This window comes from Cupressus sempervirens, chromosome 1, assembly GCF_028749045.1.
Source record: "Cupressus sempervirens isolate cs-2001-9-10 chromosome 1, ASM2874904v1, whole genome shotgun sequence".
NCBI lineage: Eukaryota > Viridiplantae > Streptophyta > Pinopsida > Cupressales > Cupressaceae > Cupressus > Cupressus sempervirens.
The window spans coordinates 33,816,266-33,835,336 of NC_143118.1; positions in this window are offsets into that span (position 1 = coordinate 33,816,266).

A 19,071-nucleotide genomic window follows, 5' to 3' on the forward strand; every position below is an offset into this window, starting at 1 on the left:
GTTTGTAGCATTCTTCACTACATGTTCAATGTCTTTCAACAATACAAGACAAGTGTTGAATCTCAAGGTAAGTTTTTCTTCATTCTTCTTAAGAGATTTCTTTACCTCCTTATCATTTAAACTTAGCATGAGTTGCCTTAGGGTCTGCTCATATATGTCTTTTGCAATTTTCATGACATTCTCCCATCTTAGCTTGATCTTCTCCATTAGAACATTTGAAATCTGCTAAGCAAGTTGTTTTGGAGAATACTTCCATTTACCCATTTTTGGTATTATCAAGTCCTCTATTTGCTTCTGCTCCTTTGCAATCCTAGTCTCATAGTTTAGTGCTTTGAAATTTGTTATTCCAAATCTTGACTCTAATTCTTTCATCCTTTCCTCAAAAGTAGGTGGAGGCCTTTTAAAGATTACATCTCCTCCTTCTTTATCAAGTTTCTTCTTGGATGACCTTCTTGTGAACACAATAGTAGACATCTTGGCAAGCTTGGTTATAATAATCTTACCATTCTTCTTCAAAAGCTCTTGATCCTCTGACTTCTCTTCATCTTCTGCTTCATCATCTTCAATTTCATCTCCTTTTCCTTCAGTCAACAGAAGAGTGGAGCTGGTTTTCAGTTTAGCAATCCTCTTCTTCCCTTTGTTGACTGCTAGAAGGAGTTTAATTTACAATTAAATTCTTGCCTTTGCTTCATCATAAGTGCCAAAATATGTAGCATTTGGGTCAACAGGTTCATTAACCAGTGCTTCAATAATGTCCTTGATTTCATCAATGTTTACCTCATAACCTAGAGGCTCGACCCATACACTTCTTTGTCTAACTACCTAAATATATACTTTGTCACTATCAACCATGAAAAAGACATCATCTTTGTAATCATCAACACGTTTCTTGGGTATCCTGAATCTGTTATTCATCTTGTCTTCAAAAAGATCAAAGTAATTGTCCATAATACTTGCATAGTTTTCTCCCATTTCAGCTATATATTCATTAATCTGATAAAGAATAGGTATATCCTTCCTCCACACTACTATACTTTTAGATGGGAAAAAAAATTGCACATAGAAAAATAGACAAGTCAAAAGTGAACCAAACTTACAAGGATTATTCTTGGAAGTTCTTATACTCTCTATGTTCTTGTTGAACTAGTTCAACATCAACTCGACAAGGTCAAGTGATATGTTATTTTTGACCACTTTGTATGCAAGATCCACTACTTCACATGACACGTTGTTGAGTCTGCTTGAACTGTAAATCTTTTGAGCAATGACATGTATTCCAAACTTCAATTCCATGTCTATGACACAACTAATCTTCATTCCCCTTCCATCCCACTCGACAAGTGTTTTCTTCTCTAGTTTGAACCAACTTAGGATTTTGGTCATTTTTGCTTTTTCCAACATTAGAAGACTAGTGATCATATGGATCATCATCTTAGTAATCAAAATAGGTTGTTCCAACCATAGCTAACCATTGTGCACATGACTGAGAATGAATCTTATCCATCTTATTTGAAAATCCTGTGACATATGCAGAATATGAGTTAAACATTTTGCTTCAAGATGTTGATGTTCTAGTTTCAACACACCATTCACACATAACTCCTTCAAAGATTCATCCATTTCCAAAGTTCCAATGTCTTGAATAGCACACTTAAAATGTGAACATATATTGATTAATAGTACCTTCGGTAGAATTTGAGATTGAGCTCCACTCGGATCTAGGGTTTCAACGATAGTAGGACTCAACTTAAAGTCTGGTGCCTTCCATTCCACACCTCAAATCAACATATCCAATCCTTTCTTCACTTTGCTACTAGTGGATGCCATTGATGCTTGGTAGGGTTTGAGTGAACACAAAAAATTCAATAGTAATTTGCTCGAATCACTTGAATGCCCTAAAATCGCTTTGCACAGATAGTTCTTAGAAATTTGCTGTGAGAAATGACTTTGATTTCACCCTTTTAAACAAAATTTTCCTTTTGATCGCCATAAATGCCCTGATATGATTGTTCACTCAAGTGATAGACTGTCATCCACTTTGCTTGCATTGAAAGCTCGGTAGAGTCTTCCACAACTTGGTAACCACACAACAAATATAGTAGCTCCTGACCTTGCTCAGCAGGGTCTTACAACCCAACCTCGCTCAATAAAAACTGGCATCTTTTGAATATTTGGTGATCCCTTTGCATCTTGTATGCTGATATAGATCTTTCACTCTGTTGACCGGAACTTATGTGAGATATCATCTTTAGAATCCTAGTTCTAGTTCCCCTTTGAGAGATCAAGTGGAAATGTTGGAGTCACCCAATTCTTGAGTGACATTTTCATCATTACTTAGACTTGCATTCTTAGAAGATTTTGGAATCCATTGTTGTCTCATATGCTTTCTGATGTTATTAGCTTTTGCCTTGTTTTCATCTTAAACTCTTGTATTCATATAGTTCTTGGCAAGATGACCAAGTTCTGTACAAATGAAACATCTTCTGGTAGTATCCATTGTCCTCATGTGATTCTTCACACAATTCATTCCAATGTGTCCAAATTTTCCATGGTAATGACATCTGCACCAAGTGTTATAGTCCCAACCAAATATAGCTTTTACAATATGTTCTGTTGGGTTCAATATCTTAGTTTTGCATTCAGAGGTTTTGTGCCCATGCTTCTTAGGTTCTAAAGACTAAGTCAGTGAGGTTTTGATACTTGACATCCACATTCAATGCTCAGAATCATCATGCACTTAGTAGACATAAAAGCTCAGTCTATACTAATCACTTCCAAGTAGTCTTGAACTTAGTCTACACTAGTGACTCGGTGAATACTGTGAAACTCAACATATAAATTGAATCACTCAATTCATATTCCATAGCTTTACCAATGCTATCACTATGAGCTTGGTATAAATTGAGTCACTTGGTTAACACTAAGTGGCTCGGTTAACACTAGACTCACATCACATCAACTGCGAACTTGGTAAGCATTGCACAACTTGGTTTGCACTAAGGAACTCATAAAATCTTACAAAGCTCAGTTTACACTATTGATCACCATTATAGTAGAAACTACTTAGGGCAAACTGAATACTATCCCTTGGACTCGGTAGCAATTGTAGAACTCAGTAGAGTTTAAAATGCTTGGTTAACACTGTTAATTGTACAATATGCTCAGTAGATACTTACAATCTAAATAAGTGCATGTCACTAATAAAAAACATGACTGAAATGTCAATAGAACCATCTCAGAAGAAAGGGTTATTTGTTGGGTATAGTGAAAACTCTAAAGGGTATAGAGCCTATGTACCTAGACAAATACCAATTGAAGTAAACAGAGATGTCATATTTGAGGAAAATATTGCTTTAAAACTATCAACAAGTAAAGAAGATGAGCCTATCTCTAATTTAGATGAAAAGCTACAAATTAAAATTTAGAGGGAGAACACATCAGAAGAGAATGAACTATTGCTAGATACATAAAATAGAGGCATCTCTAATATCAAGAAAAGTCTATTATGGGCAAGAAAAATGATTGAAGAAATAATGTTGAGCCAAATGAAATTTCTAGGGAAAATAAGAAAACCAAAAACAAATCTTGTTATACTACATTAGTAACTGAGCTTACTAAATTTGAACCATATACTATTAAAGAAGCCCTAACTTGTCAAGCTTGGAAAGATGCTATGGTTGAAGAATCTGAATCCATACTAAAAAATGATGTTTGGGATATTATACCTAGACCAAAAGACAAATTAGTTGTTTCTTCAAAGTGGTTATACAAAATCAAATATGCTTTAGATGGCAGTATTAAAAAACATAAAGCAAGGTTTGTTGCTTGAGGTTTTTCTTAGAAGGCAAGTATTGATTATGAAGAAACTTTTGCCCCTATTGCTCGATACACTTTGGTAAGAACAATTATTGCAATTACAATAGCCAAAGGATAGAAGATACACCAAATGGATGTCAAGACCACATTCCTAAATGGGGTCATTAATGAAGAAGTATATATTGAATAGCCTGAAGGTTTTGTTATAAAATATAAGAATCTTTATATGTGTAAACTCAAGAAAGCTCTTTATGGCCTCAACCAAACACCTCAAGCTTGGTATGAAATGATAGTCAATTATTTCACCAAATTAGGATACTCAAAGAATGAAGTTGATCCTAACATATATTTCAAAATCTCTAATGTTGATATGTTAATACTTGTTTTATATGTTGATTATCTATTGATAACATGAAATGATCACCTAATTGAAAGATGCAAATAATATCTTGTAGTTGAATTTGAAATGAAGGATCTAGGCCTACTACACTATTTTTTAGGTCTAGAGGTATGTCAAAAGAAAGATCATATCTTTCTAAATCAAGGAAAGTACACTCAAGACATCTTGACTAGATTTAGAATGATGGACAACAAATTACTAGCAACTCCAATGGAAACTAATCTACAGAAACTAAAAGAGGAAGTTGTACATTCAGAATCTATGGGTCCTACTCTCTATAGACAAATCATTGGATCACTCATGTATTTGGTAAATACCAGGCCTGATATCTACTATGGTACAAATGTCTTAAGTCATTTTATGTGTGAACCAAAGAAGACTCATTTAATGACTGCAAAGCATATCTTGAGATATCTATGTGGCACTATTGTTCTTGGATTAAAGTACATCAATGTTGAAATCAAGCTTGAAGACTACACTAATTCTGATTGGGTTGGTTGTTCCATAATCCACAAGAGTACAACAAGATGTTTCAATCTTGTGTCAACAATGATATCATGGTTCAGTAGAAAACAACCTACAGTTGCCTTGAGCTCCACCAAAGTTGAATATATGGTAGCCTCCATGGGAGCTCGTGAAGTAGTATTGCTGAGAAAGCTATTATTTGGAAATAAATTAGACCCCATGGTGATTCATTGTGATAACCAAAGCTGCATCAATCTTTTTACTAATACGATCTTTTAGAATCACTTAAAGCACATCAAAACTCTGTACCATTATATCATAGACATGGTTGACAAGAATTTGATCAAGTTGATCTACATCAATATTAATAATCAAAATGCTAACATTTTCACCAAGCCTCTTTTAATGATGAAAATAGAGTCCTTTAGATGTAAACCTGGTAGGAAAAATTTGTAAATACATTTGTAAATTTATATATTCATGAATATTGAAAATTAGATTGTTTTCAAACTTGTAAAATGAAAGGTGACGATCTTTCATATGTGTTTAAGGTCACTATTGTAAGGTGACGATCTTATTAATAGTTGACTGATCTTCTGACACCAAAAGTGTTGAAGGAAAGTGTTATCACTGTTCTTCGGGATGGATTTTGTGGACACATTGATGACCATCATGGTTTTTCAAGCTGGATTTTGCTAGACACCATAATTGATTAGCCACAGTTAAGTGGTATTTGAACTTGTGTATATATCTGCTTCAAAACCCTCATTGCTAAACAGTGTTAAGAATGTTAGCTCTTAGTGTATTGAAACATATATTATGATATATTGTTTAATCTTAGTAGTTGTCATAGTAGTTGTCAAATGTATCTCTCTCTCTCTCTCTCTCTCTCGCTATATATATATATATATATATATATATATATACATATATATATATATATATATATATACATATATATATATATATATATATATATACATATATATATATATATATATATATATACATATATATATATATATATATATATATACATATATATATATATATATATATATATACATATATATATATATATATATATATATGTATATATATATATATATATATATATATATGTATATATATATATATATATATATATATATGTATATATATATATATATATATATATGTATATATATATATATATGTATATATGTATGTATGTATGTATGTATGTATGTATGTATGTATGTATGTATGTATGTATGTATGTATGTGTGTATATATCTATATCTACACACACACACACACACACACACACACACACACACACACACACACACACACACACACACACACACACACACACACACACACATAACTGTCATACACTTACATTGCAGATTACCGATTACGTGAGAGTCTATGATTTGTCACTCTTACATATGATACAAGATATTTGATCTTCCATATTGGATATATAAGTTATATTGGAGTCATTTGTTCTATCACCAATAAGTATCGGGTTTTATTATGTTTTTACACACTGATTGATAATCAGGTGTCTCCTTTGTTAATACATCATTTAGTAATTGATTTATCTATCTTTTTTTAACACCATCAATTAGTATCAGGTGGGTTGTGATTAGTTTTGAAAATGTGCAATTATATATATGTTGAGGCATGACTACGCAGGGTCATGCCTCTACATGATTATGTTTCAACACACACACACACACACACACACACACACATGTGTGTGTGTGTGTGTGTGTGTGTGTTATGTTTCTATCTGCAGATCATATCAATCACATTGGTATATCAATCTTAGGTTATATCAGAATACTACTTCACACACACACACATTTGATTTACATAAATCATTATTATTAAGTATACATTAGAAGAGGAAGTCAAGAATTCACATAAGAAACTCAAAGATCTCCATAATTAAATAATCTCCAGATTTAAAATATATTTGCTTAGTCTCTACCAATAAAGATCTATTAAACTTTACAATTTCCACTGTCATTCTAACCACATAAAGCACATCAATAGCCTTCACAATATGACTTCATGAAATACTAATGGGGACTGCAAAATGACTTAAAAAAATATATTACTCGTCATTTATTTTTACCAGTTCTTTAAATAAAATCTATCCTTGAATATGGTGAGGTAGTGTAAAAATGGGCAAAAACATTAAAAAGGTAAATGATATATTTATAAAGGCTATGGGGTTAATTAGTTTTTTTAAAACTATGGATGTTCTAAATGAACTATATATTTTCATATACATAAAAATGTTTCATGTAAATCCTAAAAGTTATAACAATTGATGGTTGGGTAAACTAATGTGTAATGCAATATTTACTAAGGAATGAATTTACTGGAAAAGAGCTCAAAATAAATTGTGAAGGTTTTCTTGGTGTACAATTTATTTTTAAAAAAGAATTCTAGACTCTAGAACAATTACACAACACACTAAAATCTACAAACATAGATTTGCATTTTTCAATATAAATATTCCTTTAAAAAAAATTAATAGTAAATAAATCAACAAAAAATCTTCAAAACTAGAAGGTGTCATGACATTGTCTACTGTTGCAACAACTTAGGTAGGAAAGTATGCCAAATGTTAAATCATAGACAAGGTTTGGGAAGTATTTTAAAGCATCCCTCAAAAAAATGTGGTCACATGGAATGCTATGATTGTAGGATATACACAAAATGGATTTGTTGAAAAGGCTTTAGAAACTTTTAAGCAAATGGAACTATTAGGTGTAAAACCAAACTCCACAACCATTATCGACATCCTCCTTGCTTGTGCCTAAATGAGATCTTTGGAAAAAAGTATGGATATTCATGAAAATATAAAGGACAAAGAACTTTTTGTTGTTGTAATAGTTACAATTGTATTGAAACATGTATACAAAATGGGGAAAAACATAAAAGGCATTTGAACTATTTGACAATATGTCTCAAAGAAATGTGTCATGTGGAATGCAATAATAGTAGGATATACCCAAAATAGATTTACTAAAATGGCATTAGAAACTTTCAATCAAATGCAATAAACACATGTAAAGCCAAACACCACAACCTTTGCCAGCATCCTCTTTGTCTATGCCAAAATGAGAGCTTTGGAATCGTGCATGTACATCCATGGAAATGTATTTGAAACAAGGATTTCATCAGCTATTATAGTTAGAAATTCTTTGGTAGACATATGTGCAAAATATGGAACAATAGAAAAGGCTCATGAACTGCTTAATAGAATGTCTCAAAGAGGTGTCCTCTCATGAAATTCCATTATAGTAGGGTATGCACAAGATGTATTTATTAAAAAGGCTATTGTTATGTTGATAGTTAATATATGTTTAATAATATAATCTAGGGTATGTAATATAATTGAATGGTTGAGATTTTCCTCAAAAGTCTCTCAAGGTAATGATTATAGCCATAGTTAGGACAAGTAGAAGCCCCAAGCATAATGAAAAATGATAATAAAGGATATTCAGAGACATACAAATTATATTATTTTTAGAGATATAAATTATATTATTTTGAGTCAACTCTTAATGGTCATTACAATTCAAATTTAGAAACAATTTATTACATCATTATTATTTTTGTTAAGCTTTCCAACTACATTAACTTACATGTGCTACATATGTAGTATTGCATGTTTGTACATAACATCATTTACATTGTCTATATCATTATAAATGTAGGAGTACATATACCAATATAGTTGCATTGAATCTAGGAATACCCTAGTTGATGACTTGGCTTGGGAATCTTCAAAATTCATAGGTGATGTGAAGTTAATAAATATGTAGTTGTCTGATTAAGTATCTCTTTTCATAGATTATATTTGGTGAATTTTGTATCATCAAAATGCACAATTTGGTAAATTTTATATCATCAAAACATATAAGAAAGAGCACAACACGGGGGGAAACGCAACAAAAACACACAAAGACTATCATGCTAGAGAATTCCACTTCAAACATGTTGCCTACCCCCCTTCCCCCCACTCTCCCACAACCCCAATCTTGGTTTCTATCATTAGTGAAAGGTGGTAAACTCACTAGATGAACAATAACCAACATGATAAGAACCACAACAAGATCAAAGCAAGGACTGTGGGTGAAGTCATTGTGCTTGACACTAGGAGTGAGTGTTTAACTATTTTGAAATCATGTTAGGAAAATCATAATCCATATCGATATTTTCATATTCAGCATCATTAACATGTACATTAGAGAATATATCATCATCAACAATATCTTCTATATAGATATTCATAGAATCTAAGATACAAATAGAATCATCATGTTTTTCCATTTGCACATTATTAGTAGATTAAATCCTCCAAAGGCTCAACCATGGGTTGATTAAAGAAAGCAAAACATTGAGACAATGATTCAGTTTGAGAATAAATGGAACATGATTTGGCCTTATCTTAATAGTTCTTTCAATTCTTACCAATATATTGATTGTGAATGGTTTTATGAGATAAACTTGAAGGATTAGGATCAATTGATAGGATTTGAAGAGGTAACAACTACAAGTTGATGAGTGTTAGGTGGAGGAATATGCGGGGTAGGCAAGATAGCCACTGGAGGATCAATATTGGGAAGGATAAACTCAAGAATCTTATCTACCTTGTATTGTTGGTAGGATTGATAAAGATGACCAAGACAAGCATGATCATTTTAGGAAGAGATTGCCAATATAAGTCTATTTTAGCAAAATCTCAAGGGTGCAAAGTCTTATTAAGAGAATTATTAATGGTGACAACTTATCCATTATGGGGAAATTTAATACATTCACGAATAGGAGAAGATATAACTTTCATGGGAAAGAGCCACAAAATACCAAGCTTAAATTGAAACTGATTGCAAGAATGAATGACAACAAAGGTAGTGTGCACAACCTTACTAGAAAGGGTCATAAGAAGATTGATAGAACCTTGAGGGTGAAAAAAAAATCCATTATAAGTCTGAATCCAAACATCATATGTGTCATAGGTATCCTTATGTAAACATGTTTTTAAAAAGATGTTCTTTAGCGATAACATTCGCAGTGGAAGAAGGATCAATTAGAACATAATAGGAAGGGATATGAGAAACCCTAAAACTAATGTAGAGAGGACCATTAGATTCTATAAACATATATGAATGATTAAAGGTGATATAAAGTGAAGGTTTAGGTTTTGGAAAAGGCAAAACTTAAGGTTAAGGTTGAGACTTAACATGATTAGCTTATTCTGCCTTGTCATTGTTGCTAATATTTGTAATATGAGAAGAAGGTTGATTAATGACATTTATTAAATGTGAACATAAAGGGTTGGTATAAATTTTCAAATTATGATTAGGAGGTGCATATATTTATTTATACTATTAATCTTGACATTAACATACATAGCATTAGAATCAATAAGGTCTTGGATAACATTCTTTAAATCATAACAATTTTAAGTATCATGACTAGGTTGATGATGGTGCTGATAGAAAGAATTTTGATTAGATAACTTAGGAATTATTTTTATAGTGTTAGTAGGATGTATAGGGGGAAGTTTAATAATGTTATCATTAATCAACTTTGACATCACCACATGAAAAGATTCAAATAAAGTAGTTTATTTATGATTAGGATGGTGCATAAAGGAAAAAAGTAGTTGTACCTTTAGATGCAATAGCCACTTGATCATCTACTATATTTTCTGACTTGTTGATATTTATTTAGTTGTTAGGCTTAGAAGACTTGTTTTGATGAGTGGCAATGTTACTCTAGTATCAATAGTAACATGATCCATCGTTTAGTTAGGGAGGCAGAAGCTTGGAAGATGATTTTACATAATTATGAAGAAAGTTTAGGGTAGAGAGTGAATTACCACAAGAGTAAGATCTATTTCTTTAATACTAAAGCCTCACTACAAAGGAGGATAAGGAACATTTTGGAATGCCAATCTGCTAGCCTCCCGAATACTTATCTCAGATTACCACTTACTACTAAGGAAGTGAGTAATGATTTCTAGATTACGATAGTGGAGAGAATTCAGAGGAAGCTTACAGGGTGGAAAGGGAGGATATTAAGTAATGTTGGAAAATTAAAATTGCTCTTTGCTGCTCTTCAGGGTATCCCTATTTACTTCTTATCCATTTTCAAAATCAATCAAACCATGGTGAAGAAAATTTAGAGAATACAAAGGAATTTCCTTTGGTCAAGGACAGAGGAGAAAAATAAATTGAGATTTAGTAAATTGGGAGGAGGTGTGCAAGCCAAAGATTAAGGGGGGATTGGGTGTAATAAGGCTTCAGGACCTTAACAAAGCTCTCCTTATGAAAATTGGATGGAGATTGGCTGAAGAGAATATAGATTGGGGCAATATCATGAAAGCTAAGTATTTGTCTAATACCTCCTTTGAGTGGAATCTATTTAGTAACGACCTCCCAGGAGGTTCAAAAATATGGCAGAATGCTGTTAGGAATAGGGGTTTATTAAGATAAGGTTTAAGGTGGATTGTGGGGAATGGTTTCAATATCAGATTTTGGGAAGATAGGTGGATGGGTGGGAAACCGCTGGTCTTCAGTGAATTCAGAAGATCGATGGAATTACTTAAAGAAGATGTGGGGGAAAAGTTAGAGACTATATTGATCAGGGGAGGAGGTGGAAGAAGCTTTACAAGGAAGACTACTCCCAAGAGGATATTCTTCTCATCAAGGAGTTGGAAGAGTTGATAAAGGAACAAAGACTCCCCTTACTACCTCAGGAGGATACTATGGCTTGAGACTTAACTCCAGTTGGTAACTTCTCAGTCAAATTTGCATACACACTCATGTTTATTAAGGACCCCTACCCAACATTGTGGCAAAAGGTATGGATTACTGACCTTATTCCTAAAATTAATTTCTTTTGGTGGACGGTTCAGCATGGTAAAATCTTGACTTTGGACAACTTGAAAAGAAGGGGTTTTATATTACAAATCGCTGTTGTCTTTGTAAAGAAAAGGAAGAAAGTATCTCCCACCTTTTCTTAGAATGCCAATATGCTTTAGGGATTTGGGCTAAGGTCTGGGAAAGATTTGGCTTAGAATGGGTTATGAAAGATAATCTAGGATAGTTTATGGAGAATTGGTGCTACCCCTTTTATCACCCTAGATTAGTTTTTCTATGGAAAATTGTTCCTCCATATGTTTGCTAGCACATATGGAAAAAAAGAAATAATAGATTATTTAGGGAGGAGATTAAACCAGAGGAATTGGTTTTTGGAATTATGGACAAATTTTTGAAGGAAAATTTAAGTGGTTAAATGTAAAATGCCAAAGGAACAACCAGTTAGACATGAAGGCCTAGTTGCTGAAAAATGGGGTTGTCATGAGGATTTCTACCTATTTGATAACTCAAAGATGATGATGAGATAACAGAAGAGATGGAGACCCCCCACCCTAATGTAATATAAATTGAACTTCGATGGTGCAGCTAGTGGAGGATTAGGAGTGGTGGGAGGTGTGCTGTGGGACAGGAATGGTGATGTGCTGTTGGTATATACTGGAAAGGTGGGAATTGGAAGCAATAATTTGGCTGAGGCCATGGCGTTGTTATGGGGACTTCAGCTAGCTAGGGTAATGAAAATTAAGGAGCTAACAATTGAGGAGGACTCCAAATTAATCATTGACTCGGTGAAGGGAGTGGCTAGACCAGGCTAGAATATTCAAAACACCATTATGGATATCAAGCAAGTCTTGAACGGAATGGAAAGTGTCCACTGGCAGCACATTTACAGGGAAGGCAATAAGGTGGCAGATGCTGCGACAACCATGGGGTTTAATGCAATGGTACTCATGTACTAGAGGCATTGGGTTGATTTGAACGAAGATATTAAGTCATTGATAATCAAGGAAACAGGCATGAATAGTATATGATGTCGACTTTAAATTCTAAAAGTAGGGCCAAATTTGGCAAAATGGTAATTATGTTCACTAAATTTAACAATGGCTTTTTGGAAATAATAGAAAGACGTGGGTATACAAACAGTAATAGGAGTGATTACGAATCAAGAAAGATGTCATTTCATAATTATGGTAACCCATGGCGAGTTTTAAATTACTTCCCAATTGGAAGTACAAAAGATATCATTAATCAAGTTGTCAGAAAATGTCGGGGGGGTGAAAATTATGATTTTATACATTTACAAATCCCATCATAATATCGCATGGGATTTGGGAGTGCATCAACCATAGGTCTACAAATTATATTTTGTTGTTAAAGGGTTTAAGGTGGAGAGTAGTTGCAAAAAAATTGCAATTGAGAAAGTTCAGATGCATATTACTGAAGAAGGGGAACCAAAAACTGGTGAAATTGAGATGGGAGGGGACTTGAATAGGTTGGAACCCACAAAAATTGAGAATTTTAAAGATAGGATGGCCACCTAGTTTCTTCTGAAGGAAGGGATTTTTTTTTCCTTACATGCAGTCGATGGCAGGGTATGACGAGAACTATGTGCTCTAGTTTGTTAATGGTTGGAATGATAGAAAGGTCACCATTAATGGAATCACATTCCAAGTCACTGAGGAAGTGATTGCCATGGTGACTGGCCTCTCAATGAAGGGGAAAAAAAGGAGAAAGGTAACCAAAGTCACTGATGAGGCCAATATGAATAGCTTCTTTACGGATGATGAGGAGCTAATTCGTTACAATGGAGGGTTTAAAAGAGACAAGCTACCCGCCCTATGGGATAATGTGTGCCTGGTCCTTATGAGGTATCTGATGCTGGAGGGTAGGTTTGGTGTCTACTATTACTATCATTTCCCTTTGTTAAACCATTTTAGGAATAGGGATTTCATTTCTATCCCTTTTTATCTCCTGCATTCTCTTGAGGATATGGTAGCTAATGTTAAGGAAAAAAGGAGTAAAGGTTTAAATTTTTCCATAATTCATCAAGGTTTAATTTTCTACCTCTATTAGTTTCACCTTACCCTGTGCCCCCCGAGGGTGATGGTGGTTGATAACCAATGCCATTGCTAGAATTCACCCCCAAGCTCCATTATGGGCACCAAAATCCACACCCCCCGACCCTCCCTTGGTAGGGAAATCAAGAAAAAGAAACCTGATATAACAATGGAACAAAAAGGAAATAAGAAGGTAAAAATTGAAAAATTGGTTGAGGTTGATGGAGAGGTTTTAGAGGAGGAGACATGGGGTAAGGCCAGGAGGAGATTTGGTAAGCTTGCACAATCTCAGGCTAGGTGCAAACAAAATCCCATCAGAGTCCCAGTTGAGGAGGTTGAGGAAGATAGTTCAGAAAATAATAATGAAGGGAGGGAGGAGGAAGATATTTCCAAATCTAAGAAGGAGGATGGCAAGGATGAGGGGGAGAAATTTTTTAACTCAGGGGACAACTCAGTGGATAATGCCCAGACCCAGGCGTCTACTGGTAATGCTGTGAATACAGAGATCACCCATGTGACTGCTAGCTTCTCCCTTAAACCCATTACCTTTTGTGAAGAGAGCAGCAGAATGGACACCTCCCCCATAACTATTTCCTCCCTCATTAAAGATAATTATAAGGTTTCCTCTAAGCCAAGGGTTTTGTAGGAGGATTTTCAAGAGCAAAATGCTAAGGAGGAAGCTGTAAAGGTGGAAGCGAAGACTAAAGAAGGGATTGAGAGGCTGCAGGAATGATATACCAAACTAGAAAGGAGGGTTAAAACTTTGGAGGAAGGGTTTTTTACCTTCTCCAAATTCGGCCTCAAAGTTACACATGCTGTTGCCACCACCCTCTAGTTGCTGGCACAGGAAAAGGAGGACACGGGTATGGACATGGAATTCCACAAGTTGCTCTTCAAGTTCCTTGCAGATGAATGGGCACAGATCCTATTGGATGCGAAGGGGAAGGGGAAAAAAGAAAATTAAGTTGTTTAATTTTAGTGGGATCCTTGGATCCAAGATTTTTTATGTTTTACTGTTGGCTAAGGTTTTGCTGGTTTACGGCTGTTATTAGGACTTGGGTTGGCCGATGTTGCCAATTTTGGTTATGATAAACTTTCATAGTTTTCTAGTTTTCTCTGGTTGGTGTTAGCTTAGTTGTTCCATTTCTCTATTGGTTCTTGCAGACTACTGGTTCTTGATGTTTAGTTAGTCTTTTGTCTACTGGTGGTTCTGCTGGTAATGCGTTGGTTACTAGCTTATTGCTTGTACGAGCTGACCCCTTGTTTTGGTCGCTTTTAATTTAAAAAACATGATCCATCGATGTATTTCTCTCAAGATGGGTCACTTGTAATTGATAATGGTGAATAACTACATCGAGATGTGAGAATGAAGTATAATTAGTAAGGAGAATTTTATCTCTAATGATATTTTGTATATTAGAAACAAAATACATTGAATATCATGATCAGACATAATATAAGGAAGGGACTATTCATCAAAAAAATATCATGATCAGGCATAGGATGAGATATTTGGGCATAAAAAAGTTTGAATCTACCAATAAGGTCACTAAATATTTCTTTAACATTTTGTTTACAATCCATCAAATTAGTCAAATAAATTTGAGGACCACTTTTGTTTTAAAATTGTTGAATGAAAGCATTGGAGAGCATTTGAAAGGAATCAATAGAATAAGGGAGTAAAGATAAATACCATTACAAAGCTTTATCCTTAAGAGGACACACAAAAAACTTATCCACGAGCCTATAGTCTTGAGAAAAATTACTAATGTAGTTTTCAAAGACCTAACATGAACTACATGATCACCCTTACCGCTATAAGTTTCAAGAAAAGGTATCTCAATATTTTGCAGGATAAAAATATGAAAGATGTCTAAGGAAAGGGGGTTATAAATATAATGTGTAGGGATGTTTTACTTAGATTGAATGAATTAAGCCACTTGTTATTGCAAAGTGGCGACACTTTGGACCAAGCTATTAATGGTGGGATTAAAAGATGCAATAGTAGACAAAGACATATTATATATGTTAACAAAAGATATTGTAGGAAGTGGAGGGACTATGTAATGATGTTGGTAGAGGATTGGAAGGAACGAGAAGAGGATTGGAATATGTGAAAGGAATGAAAATATATGAAGGTAATGGATATGGGATAGAAGTAGGAGGAACACTCATGAGAAGTGTAGGGTTAGGAAGAACAAAACTTAACACTCATGAGAAGTGTAGGGTTAGGAAGAACAAAACTTAGATGCTTAGAAACTTATGCAAAAGTTTGCATGAGAGGTGGTGCATAAGTGGTAATACTAGGAGTAGAGGTGGAAATAAAAATAGAAGATTCAATAGTTGTGGAAGGATTATATTCTAACTCTTAAAAACATTATGTCAAAGGCTTGGAATGAGTATTAACATGGTGATATATACACTGTATGATGGAAATGTCATTATTACCATGAGTAATAAGATTCTTTATAGCCCCAACAATGGCAAAACTATCATGATTTTGGGTCTCTTGCACAAGGCAATTTTCCAACTTATCAAACTAATGAGACAATTTATCAAATTGGGAAGGAGGAACAATTGAGGATTCACATTTATCACGGGAAGAGTGAAAAGAGTTATTCTTCATGATAGGATTCAAGCCTTGAGGAAAAATGTTGGTATCATCATGGGTTTGAGGAAGGAAAGAGGAATTGCAGTCAAAATTTTGTTATGTGGAGCCTTATTAGAATCAGAGGTTAACATTTTCCCACTTCATTAGTCATGGTTTCCCTACAATTGTTTCTCCAACTATTTTTGGGGTAGCACCCCCATGCTAGGGGTCAAGGGGAAATGCCTTTGCAGGGTCCTAGGGCCAGTGGCCCCAAGTGCGCTCCTTGTCACAACACAGGGAGGTGTCAAGGGGACACACCCAACCCAAAGCCAAAAAATGAATTTATTATAGTAAAAGGTGCCATGAGTTAATTTTTTTATTGGAAAAAGTATTTTAGCCGTAATTTTTTGAGAAAAAAAAAGCTTGTATAAAATGGCTTAGGTTTGGGAATTTTATTATGTGTGATGATTTAGTAGCTTCTTATGATGGTATTACGTCACAAGGGATTGTCAGTTATGATCAAGTTGAAATCACTAGATAATAAGAATATTAGACTAGTTGTTTGGTGGACATAGCCTAGGGATTGGGTGAGCCACTTTAAATCTTTGTGTCTTATGTTCCCTTATTTGTGCTTTATTATTCTTTGATATTGGTTATATTTATATGTAATTGCTATTTTTATTTTTCTAATCCTAGCAAGTGGTACTAGGGCAAGGATATTTTAGTTATTCTTCTTGGAAATCTACTGGGAAAGTAAGATACTAAGGTTGGGGCGGGGGGGGGGGGGGGTGGTTGAATCAAGATCTTCAAAACTTTTATCACCTCAAACATAAACCATATTTAAACTTCACCAAAAACCCTTATTAAAACTTGAACTTATATCAAATCAATCAAACACTACAATATAATATCATATAGAACACATAACATCTACTTGCATGAATAAAACTCATAAATACATAATCAACACATGACACGAAGATTTGGTAATGCAGAAACCCTCCAAGGTGAAGGTAAAAGTGTGGTCGGATGACACCCACAAAATCTTCACTACTGTAGAAATAAAATGTGCTTTTTAGGGGCATTGGTTGGTCAGATTAATACCTTAGTAATAAAATATTAGACATCCTTTCAAAACGACTCTATGGTCAGACAACATCATGTGTTTTACTTAGAATAGTACACTACATTTAGTTTATCAATTTGGGAGCTTAAAATTGAAATGGTGACTATAAAGTATATGCTCTAATTCTTCTTTAAGTCATTAAAACTAAAGAAAAGGAAATTTTAAAGGAAACCTATGCTAGAAACTGAAACGATAACTTAATCTTAAAGATTAAGATAATGCTGCACATGGTAAATCTATCTATGCACCTATGCTGCAGGAACAATTCACTGATTTTGTTATCAATGGATGCTAGAGCAACATAATTCTACCTTAGAAACAAAACATAAATGAAATCTATTATAACAAAATAGTTCACTCACCAAGTGGGTCCCCATGGATGAGTGAATATAAAGTATAATCAATATAAAAGATGTAAAGTTGAACTGTACATTCTATTCTATTCATGGTGAAAGAGTACACCTAATTGAAAATAGTATCACACTCTGCTACTATGAAAATCAACTTATTCTATTCTTCTTCTGACTACTGACTTCAAAGTTACAATAGTCATTATTTAAAGGAAACTACAACTACTTCCTATATCTAAGATCACTCCATTAATGAGGATCAATTACAGACTCTTAAAGTTTGAAATAGAAATATCATTAATCAAGAATAAATCCTCTAGGAATATAGCAAGTTGTGGAAGCTACATTTGTGTGCTACAACAACAAAAAGTAATGAATGATTCACTCTGCTTGCAAAGGTTTAGCAATCTGGTTGGCTTTGGCTTCCTTAGTGCTAAAATGTTGGTCTTTGAATATTTGCAGAAAATATCTATAAAATAATCAATGTGCACACAACCTCCATATACATATAATTATTTCATCATCAATATTAGAGAAAATGTGTAAAGTTCAAATTACCACTCTTGCAAATCCTATGGCTATAGAAGGAAAACTACCCAAAACATAGCATAGATGGGAAACCATTTATCAACATGTAATACTAATTCATTATATCAATTATGTCCATAAATTTAGGAAAACATAATCTTCAAGCTATCCATATTCCTACTTCATGTTTTCACGCATGCGCGCGCATACACACACACAACATATCCATAAAAAACATAAGTTCATCTACTTGAAACCATAAAGTCATAATTGTTTGCAAGATAACTATTTGAAAACAAGATAAAAAGAACTTAGAACCATGGCCTTTTGGAGGCCCATTAGCTACAAAATTTGATCACTTCTGATGATCTACCTTGTGAGGGGTCTAACCCATTAAGAGCTTACAAGACTATTAAATCTACCTTGATTAAAGGATTTAAACTACATAATTAAGTGAACACTCTATTAAGATATTTACATAGGCCTATTAGGACCACTATGTTAAGAGATTTACCCTGATACACCTATTAGGATGTAACAATACTTAATCCTTAGGTTTGCACTTGAATGTTGATAGATATCTTCTCTATCCAAATTATACTCACCTCTTTGTGATTGATCTTAAATAACTACTCACTACACTTCTCATTCACCTTACTTCAAACCTTTTTGATTCTCCTTCAGCTTCACACACATGCAATCCTTCAATTCTCAATAAAAAATTCTCTCTTCAAATCATGATTAAAAAGTTTCCTTAGAAGTTTCTATATCTAAATCTGCAATCCAAATTCATCCTTTTCTCTGCTTAGTCCTTCCAATTTTCTGAGTGATTGATCTTATTACATAGGG